General features: G+C 36.3%; 1 pseudogene; it reads left to right on the top strand.

The window, feature by feature from the left end:
- Window positions 1-1521: 1521 nt before the first annotated feature.
- LOC140694414 (olfactory receptor 5M5-like) lies at window positions 1522-3008 on the top strand (annotated as a pseudogene).
- Window positions 3009-8337: the final 5329 nt, after the last annotated feature.

The raw sequence follows: 8337 nt of genomic DNA, 5'->3' as shown, positions 1-8337 counted from the left end.
CAACAATACTTGATTGATCTCCAACAGTTTTCTAGACTCCAAACTTACTCCACACACCATGCTCTATTTTATCCTTTGTAAACAAGATAACTTAATAGTTCCCCCAAGTCAAGTCTCCAAATATTGAGGCACTCAGGCATAAATTAAAATAAATAATGAATCCCATTGCTTCAGTTTCAGGAGATTTGATGTCTTGATGATACTGAGGAGTGGCAAAAAAAATCATGTTCTCAATCAGGTTATAATTTAAAAAGAATAAAACAGTGGTGGTTGTGTATAGTCTGAATGACTGTCTGCTGGAAGTAATTGCACCACAGGGAGCTGGTCCCTCTATGACAATTCTGCTATAAACTCCTCTGGTCCTTCCCGGCCACGCTGTCACTAGAAATCACTCTTCTTTCACAGGTAGGATTAGTCATTGTTAAAATACACTTTACACTCCAGAAATAAATATTTTAATGAACAAAAATAAAATTATGGCCTGAAACATATTCTGATGAATTATCAAACATCTTAATCTAAATTCTGCTATTCTTCTGATGATTGTCTCCTCCCCAGTGTCTTTTTATATTTTATTTTTCCCCTAACCTCTCCCAGCTTGAGTATTTACTATCACTGTTATGTGTGGTGTTAAGTGCCACAGGCATATGGTTTATGTGCAGTGTGTTTATCTGTTTCTACACAAAGAGCATGGATTTACTTTCATGCCCCATGAACACACTCATGCCCCCAATAACTGGCCATATTTTACAAAGGCTCAGATATCCTGAGCTGAGTATAAAGCTTTGGTGATATGTGGGCCAATTGATACAGACAAGAGCAGGGGAAATGGACATGCATTTTGGGGTGAGGGATCATCCTGAAAATGATCGTGAGTTTAGAAGGGCTGGTGGACAGAGTCCAGTTCTAGAAGGATTCGTGTCATTTATCAGTGCTACCTCCTTGAGTCCATGTAGCTGTGAAAACATGTGACTGATGCTTTGATATCACATCAAAAGGCATACTGATAGTACAGGGAACTATAATCAATACCTTGTAATAGCCTGTAGGGAAAAACAATACAAAAAAGAATGTAAATAAATATATATGTATAATGGGATCACCATGCTGTACACCAGAAATTAATACACTGTAATATAATAATATAATATAATACAATAAAAAAGATATAATAGGAAACAAATGATCCTAATTTCAAAGAAAAGTAATGTTTAAGGGAAGTATAAGTAAACAATTTATGAAAACTAAATCAGGAAATAATACAAGATTTTCAAGTATGAAAAGACTTTCAAAACAGGGTTTGGGAGTGTGACTGCCTATACACAAGAGAACTCTATTAGTTTAGGTACCTGAAACATCAGTCTCATACTTGCTATGCTATTTCTTTGTGTTACACACATTTACAAGTTGGAGAGAGGATTAAGTATCCGACGACATGATGTGGGTAATGGAAAAATGACCAAAGACAAATGCATTTTTATTTCCTTTACTTTAGGCCTCATTTGAAGTTGAGCAAGCATAATGGTAAGGACAAACTACACAGTGGGGACTGAGTTTATTATCCTGGGACTGACAGACGGGGCGGAGCTGCAGCCTGTCCTTTTTGCAGGGTTCCTAGTCATCTACCTCATCATGGTAATCAGCAATGTGAGCATGATTTTCTTTTTTTTTAATTTTTTAAACATTTTTTATTGATTTATAATCATTTTACAATGTTGTGTCAAATTCCAGTGTTCAGCACAATTTTTCAGTCATACATGGACATATACACACTCATTGTCACATTTTTTTCTCTGTGAGTTATCATAAAATTTTGTGTATATTTCCCTGTGCTATACAGTGTAATCTTGTTTATCTATTCTACAATTTTGAAATCCCAGTCTATCCCTTCCCACCCTCCACCCCCCTGGTAACCACAAATCTGTATTCTCTGTCTGTGAGTCTATTTCTGTCCTGTATTTATGCTTTGTTTTTGTTTGTTTGTGTTTTTGCTTTTAGATTCCACTTATGAGTGATCCCATATGGTATTTTTCTTTCTCTTTCTGGCTTACTTCACTTAGAATGACATTCTCCAGGAGCATCCATGTTGCTGCAAATGGTATTATGTTGTCGGTTTTTATAGCTGAGTAGTATTCCATTGTATAAATATACCACATCTTCTTTATCCAGTCACCTGTTGATGGACATTTAGGCTGTTTGAGCATGATTTTCTTAATCAGAACTGACTCAAAACTTCACACTCCAATGTACTTCTTCATCAGCCACCTCTCCTTTGTAGATCTCTGTTACGTCACCAATGTCACTCCTCAGATGCTGCTTAATCTCTTGTCCAAGAGAAGAACCATTTCCTTGCTAGGTTGCTTTATACAGTTCCACTTTTTCATTGCCCTGGTGATCACAGATTATTACATGTTCACAGTGATGGCTTATGGCCACTACGTGGCCATCTGCAAACCCTTGTCATATGGAAGCAAAGTGTCCTGACGTGTCTGCCTCTCTCTTGTTGCTGCTAATTATATTTATGGGTTTGCAAAGGGTCTGGCACAGACATCCTGCTGCTCCACCTCTCCTTCTGTGGACTCAATGCAATCAACCACTTTTACTGTGCAGACCCACCTCTCATGGTCCTGGCCTGCTCAGACACTTACGTCAAAGAGACTGTCATGTCCATGGTGGCTGGCGCCAACCTCACCTGTTCTTTCACCATCATCCTCATCTCCTACATCTTCATCTTCTCAGCCATCCTGCGCATCTGCTCAGCATAGGGGAGGCACAAGGCCTTCTCGACCTGCGGGTCCCTTCTGACCACTGTCACTATCTTTTATGGGACACTGTTCAGCATGAACCTGAGGCCCCCTTCTGAGGCATCTGTAGAACAGGGGGAAATTGTAGCTGTCTTTTATACTTTTGTGAGCCCCATGTTAAATCCTTTGATCTATAGTTTTTGAAACAAAGAAGTTAAAAACACAGTAAGGAAAGTGATTCAAAAGAAATTGTTTGCCCAGTAGCATAGACATTTGGTCACAGGTATCGAACATATCAATGTTCTCTACCAATTAGTGAGCATTTAAAATAACAAATCAGTATCTGTCATGGAGTTTGTTTTTGTCTCCTGTAATTTGCCTGTGAGACTTGGAAGAAAGTGTCAAAGTATTAGCTCATGTTCACAGCATTGGCTCATTCTATTTAAAAAAAAACACATGTAGAAAGTCAAAGACAAGACTAGATAGCATTGTTATTATTGCTCTAAAAGTCAATAGTCAATAAAGGACAGATAATTTTATACACAGTAGTCATACAGGTACAAAGTTATAAAAGACATAAGTGAAAGACGATGCTACAGCAATGACAGTTTGCTAGAATTTGGGGGGGTTAATGATTTCCAAACTATTTTCCAGAAACTTGTTAACCATAGCATGAGAGGTTTTTGCTTGATTATTTGGTTGGGTTGCCCTTCTGTTCAAATTATATATCAATGAAGATCTTTGGGGATCTCAGGTCATTACTCTAAGAACTATCTTTCCATGTTAGCACTGGCCCAATAGAATCTTCATTCATAAAGCTTTTTGATGGAAATGTCTGATTTCCTTCAATTTTTTTATTATTTCTTTTAATTTTTTTGACCAATATATATCCCTGTAGTGAAACTGGTTTTGTGGTTTCATTTTTTTCATCATAAACTATTACCAGCATGGACCCCAAAATAGAAAATGCCATAAAGACCACTCGTTCAAGCATATCTGATCACTGTCAAGTCTTCATTCAAAGCTGCTTTTGTTCCAGATACTGCACACCTCTCCAGTCATGGGCCCCACTGCTCTCTTTGGCGTCTCCTCCTCAGGCACACAAGGCAGGGAAGCCTCTGGTGCCAAAAATCTCTCAGAAAAGATGGGAGCTGATCAGAGCAGGGGTCTAGTAGTCAATCTAGTTGAATTTTCTGCTTTTTCCAGGTCTTATCCCTCTGAGTATTTGTTTCGTACATACAACTGAGAGAGTTGTTTGTGGACTTTATTTCTTTTTGCAATTTTTTTTGGGAAACCTTGAGGTTAAAATTAGACCATGTCAAGTAATAATCTCATAGTATTCCTTTTACTATTTATAGTTTTCATCCCATCTATGATACTTATTCTCTAAAGGCCGGTTCTGTCTGATGTGCATTTATCATAAGCAGTATTTATTTTTTTTATCATTTTTAGCTACTTAACACCTATTGTGTGTATTTCTCCCTTTTTCATATTGAAGTATAGTTGATTTAGATATTATAGAGAGTTCTGGATTTATAGCAGAGTGACTTCCAATTTTTAAAGGTTATTTTCCATTTATAGTTATTATAACATATTGGCTGCATTCCCTGTGCTGTACATATACCATCATAACGTATTTACTTTATATATTGTCATTTGCATCTCTTAATTTCCTACCCCATCTTGGCCCTTTGCCCTTTCCCTTCCCCACTGGTAACCACTAGTTTGTTCTCTGTATCTGTGAGTCTGTTTCTTTTTTGTTATAATCACTCATTTGTTTTGTTTCATATTATGGATTCCACAGATAAGTGACAACATACAGTGTTTGTCGTTGTCTGACTTTTTCACTTATCACAGTAGTCTTATCTTCAAGCCCTGAGTTTTTTAATCACCGAATTTCTTATTTTATTGTGAATATTGATACTTCAGAATACTTTCTAACAGGTTTTTTGTGCTTTAAGAAAATTTTCCCTCTGCCTTTCCCTTTACTGACTAAGAATTCAGTTGTATTTTCAAAATTCTTTTTCTTTTTAATTCTTCTTTGATTATTACACATTCCATACTCAATTTTTAATAAATTCCCTTAAGTCTTAATACACCTACTTGCCTTAATGAAGTCTCCATTGATCAGTAAGTCTACTTTGCTATGATACAATAAAAGAAACTTAGACTATTTAAGCCTGGCTACATCCTGCTTCTAACATATGCTTTCATTTGCAGGCATAGAATAATAAATTATCATTTAATGATGAATCTTAAATATTATTATGTGTTACATATGATAACAATGATAATTGGGTTTGATCCTATTTCTTCAATATCAATGTTCCTTTAACTTTAGTGACCTTTTCCAGAGTCTCATTGTTCTTTCAGGATTTCTACCCTTCATTCATGATTTTGTTTTCTTCTGTGAAATGAATACCCCTAATCAATTCTTTCAGTGAAAGTTTCTCTGTTTTCACTTGTCTGAGAATTTCCTGTCTTAACTTTCATTCTCAAACAACAATTTATTTAGGTATGAATGTAGACAGACAGATACTTGCATTCAGTATTTAAAAATCTTTCAACTTGGTATGTGAAGGCAGGCATTCAAATCCCACCCTGCCACTCAACAGCCACATGGCAGGGTGAGTTAGACATCACTGTTCCTGGAGTGGCACTTCTACTTCTTTAGCTAAGACTTCAGAATAAGTCCATATCTGTTAGTTTTTTTTTTTGAGAAATCAACTAAATTACCTGCATAAAAGGTGTTTGCCAATTACCTTGTCTATTTCTGCCTATTCCTGATCCTGTCCCAGACAGCGATGCCCATCAAGGAGGACTCTGATAAAAGCTCTGGATTTTTTTTTTATATATAACCAAGAGAGGTTCAGTATAAAAGAAAAACATAAAACTCAGACGATCATCAGAATTTCAAGTTGAAATTCTTTGTGTGGTTCCCATAAAACTCTTAGGGTAAACAGTAATTTGAAATTATGGAAAATATGACTGAGGCTTGCAATTTGCTTTCTGATCCCCAAGTGTTCCAATTAATTCTGAAAAAAGTGATTCCCAATGCCACACTCATTCCTGCTGCTCTTCAGTCCTTCTGAGATCTGCTTTAAGGGCAGTTCCCTGCCTCCCATATCCTACTAGAAATATGGTTGCCTTTGTGGGCTTGGAGAGGCATTAATGAACTCTCTCAATCAGAGTTTGAGAAAATAGGTGCCTATTAGAACCAGAAGTAAGTCTTTGTGTTTCTACTTTAGTTTCAGTCAAGAGGAGATTTTATTAAAGTCTCAAACTGATGCCCACAAATTTGTACCTTGTTTGCTCAAAATATGTACAAGCAATCCTTTCTGTTTTCAGTATCAGAGTTTGAACGGCAACTAATTTTCTGGACAAAAAACTTATTGAAATTCTATTGCTCTTTCTGGACAACATTTTACAGACCCGTTGCTAGAGCAAAAGAACCAAGAAAGGCAAACACTCTGTTCACCCCACACAAACATAAGGACATGTCTTCATGCATAAGACAGAGCTGATCCTAAATATAAGACTTCTTATCCTCAGAGCACAGGAATCTAAGAGCCACCTAAGGAAGATATTCAAATCCTTCCTCTGACCTGACCCAGCAGCCAGATCAGCTGTGATTTTCCTTCTCTGTAAACATGAACTCTTTATAATCTTATTTTTTTAATCTCTTTCCACTTATCAGCACTACTGCTTTACCTCAGTTGGTTACATCTGGATCCCACATAAGTTTCTGAGCTTGTGAGTTAAAGATATTTCAGATCCAACAGGCAATCATTAAGTGACATGTAATAAATGAGACCTTCTGCAAGTGAAATCTCAAATCCAATTTCCTGCTATGTCTTTATAACTTTGAAATTCCAACATCCTGATCTTTGTCTTTCCATTATTTTCTGTCCTGGTAACCACCACCTCTCTCTTTCTGGGTGCTGAAGAGTATGAGGACTCTCCTGAGCCACCTTGCTGCTGTCATACAAACAGATATCCTTTTTCCTCAGAGTATTTTTTGTAACACTTCTTGCAGAGAAGCTGCAACTAACCACCAACTCCTGTTCTCCAGTGGAGGTTGTGACATTTTGGCAGGAAACTGATAGGTAGAGATGGATCAGATTCTCAATGAAGTGAAACAACTGTGTTTTAGGAAACACCTCACTTATGACCTTCTGTGCTGCTCTGTGTGAACTCTGTACCCATGCATACAAGTTCCAAAGAAAGGTCACGTATAGTGTCTTCATATTTTCTTTTTTATATAAATTTCATGTTATATGTATTTTACTATAATTTTTATTGAATGAAAGATTCTTACAATTCTGTAGTGCTTTACAGTTTTCAAAAGTTTCACAAATAATTTGGTAGAATCCCATAATAACCCTTTTCTTCTACACCATCTTGCCCCTCCCCTTTCCCTCTCCCCAATGGTAACCACTAATTTGTTCTCTATATCTGTGTCTGCTTTTTCATTTTATTCACTAGTTTGTTGTATTTTTTAGATTCCACATATAAGTGATATCATACAGTATTTGTCTTTCTCTTTTTGACTTATTTCACTTAGCATAATGCTTTCCAAGTCCATCCATGTTGCCACAAATGGGAAATTTTGTTCTTTTTTATGGCTGAGTAATATTCCATTTGCATATACACTGCATCTTCTTTATTCACTCACCTGCAGATGGACACTCAGATTGTTTCTATACCTTGTCAACTGTAAACAGTGCTGCTATGAGCTTTGGGGTGCATGTATCTTTTCAAATTAGTGTTTTGGGTGTTTTTCTGGATATATGCCCAGGAGTGGAGGTGATGGCTCAGTGGTAGTTCTGTTCTTTTTCCCTCCTAGAACACCCTTCTTAAAAGAGCCTTGTTGCTTGCTTTCCTTCTCCTTCAATTTGTTGCTTTTATGAATTTTGTTGGTATTATTATTAAAATGTGAACTTCCTGTCTTCCAAATTCCATTTGAAACACTATGGACTTACAGCATAGTCTGTTCACTAGAATGTGGGTGCCACAAAGGCAGGTGTTTTTGAAGGTTTTGTTCATTTTGTAACTGAAGTGCCTAATCACACAATATGCTGAGTACTAAGAAATACTTGTCTTATGAATATCTAGTCTGACATCTGCAAAGACATGAGAAGGAGACAGGACAGATATTATTATGTCCATTTGCAAATGAGAAAAATGATGTGAATCTTGGTTAAGGATCACTGTATGTTATCAGTAACTATTATTAGCATATTCAGCAAATATTAACTAAGTACATAATGTTCTTGGTAAAGGAGATATAGGTGCAAAATAACTTGTCACTATCTTTCTAAAACTTATAATAAAGTAATGTAGAAATGAAACAATAATTGTGTAGGTTTTGAAAAATATTAACCAAAAGTGAACAGACAAAAATAAAAGCATCTGGGGAGAAAGGAGGAGAGGACTCAGGATAGTTAAGTGGCGAAGACGAGCTAAAAATCCATCAGGATTGTAATTCCGCTGGATAAATACAATTGTGATTAATAACTTAAATACTAACCACACCAAAGTTACTTCTTTTCTTTATCAACATATTATGTCTTTACTGTAGACTGTTCTCAAA

Source organism: Vicugna pacos, unplaced genomic scaffold (assembly GCF_048564905.1).
Source record: "Vicugna pacos unplaced genomic scaffold, VicPac4 scaffold_21, whole genome shotgun sequence".
Classification (NCBI taxonomy): Eukaryota; Metazoa; Chordata; class Mammalia; order Artiodactyla; family Camelidae; genus Vicugna; species Vicugna pacos.
Note: the sequence above shows the minus strand (reverse complement) of the source record. Positions and strands in the feature narration are given on the sequence as shown.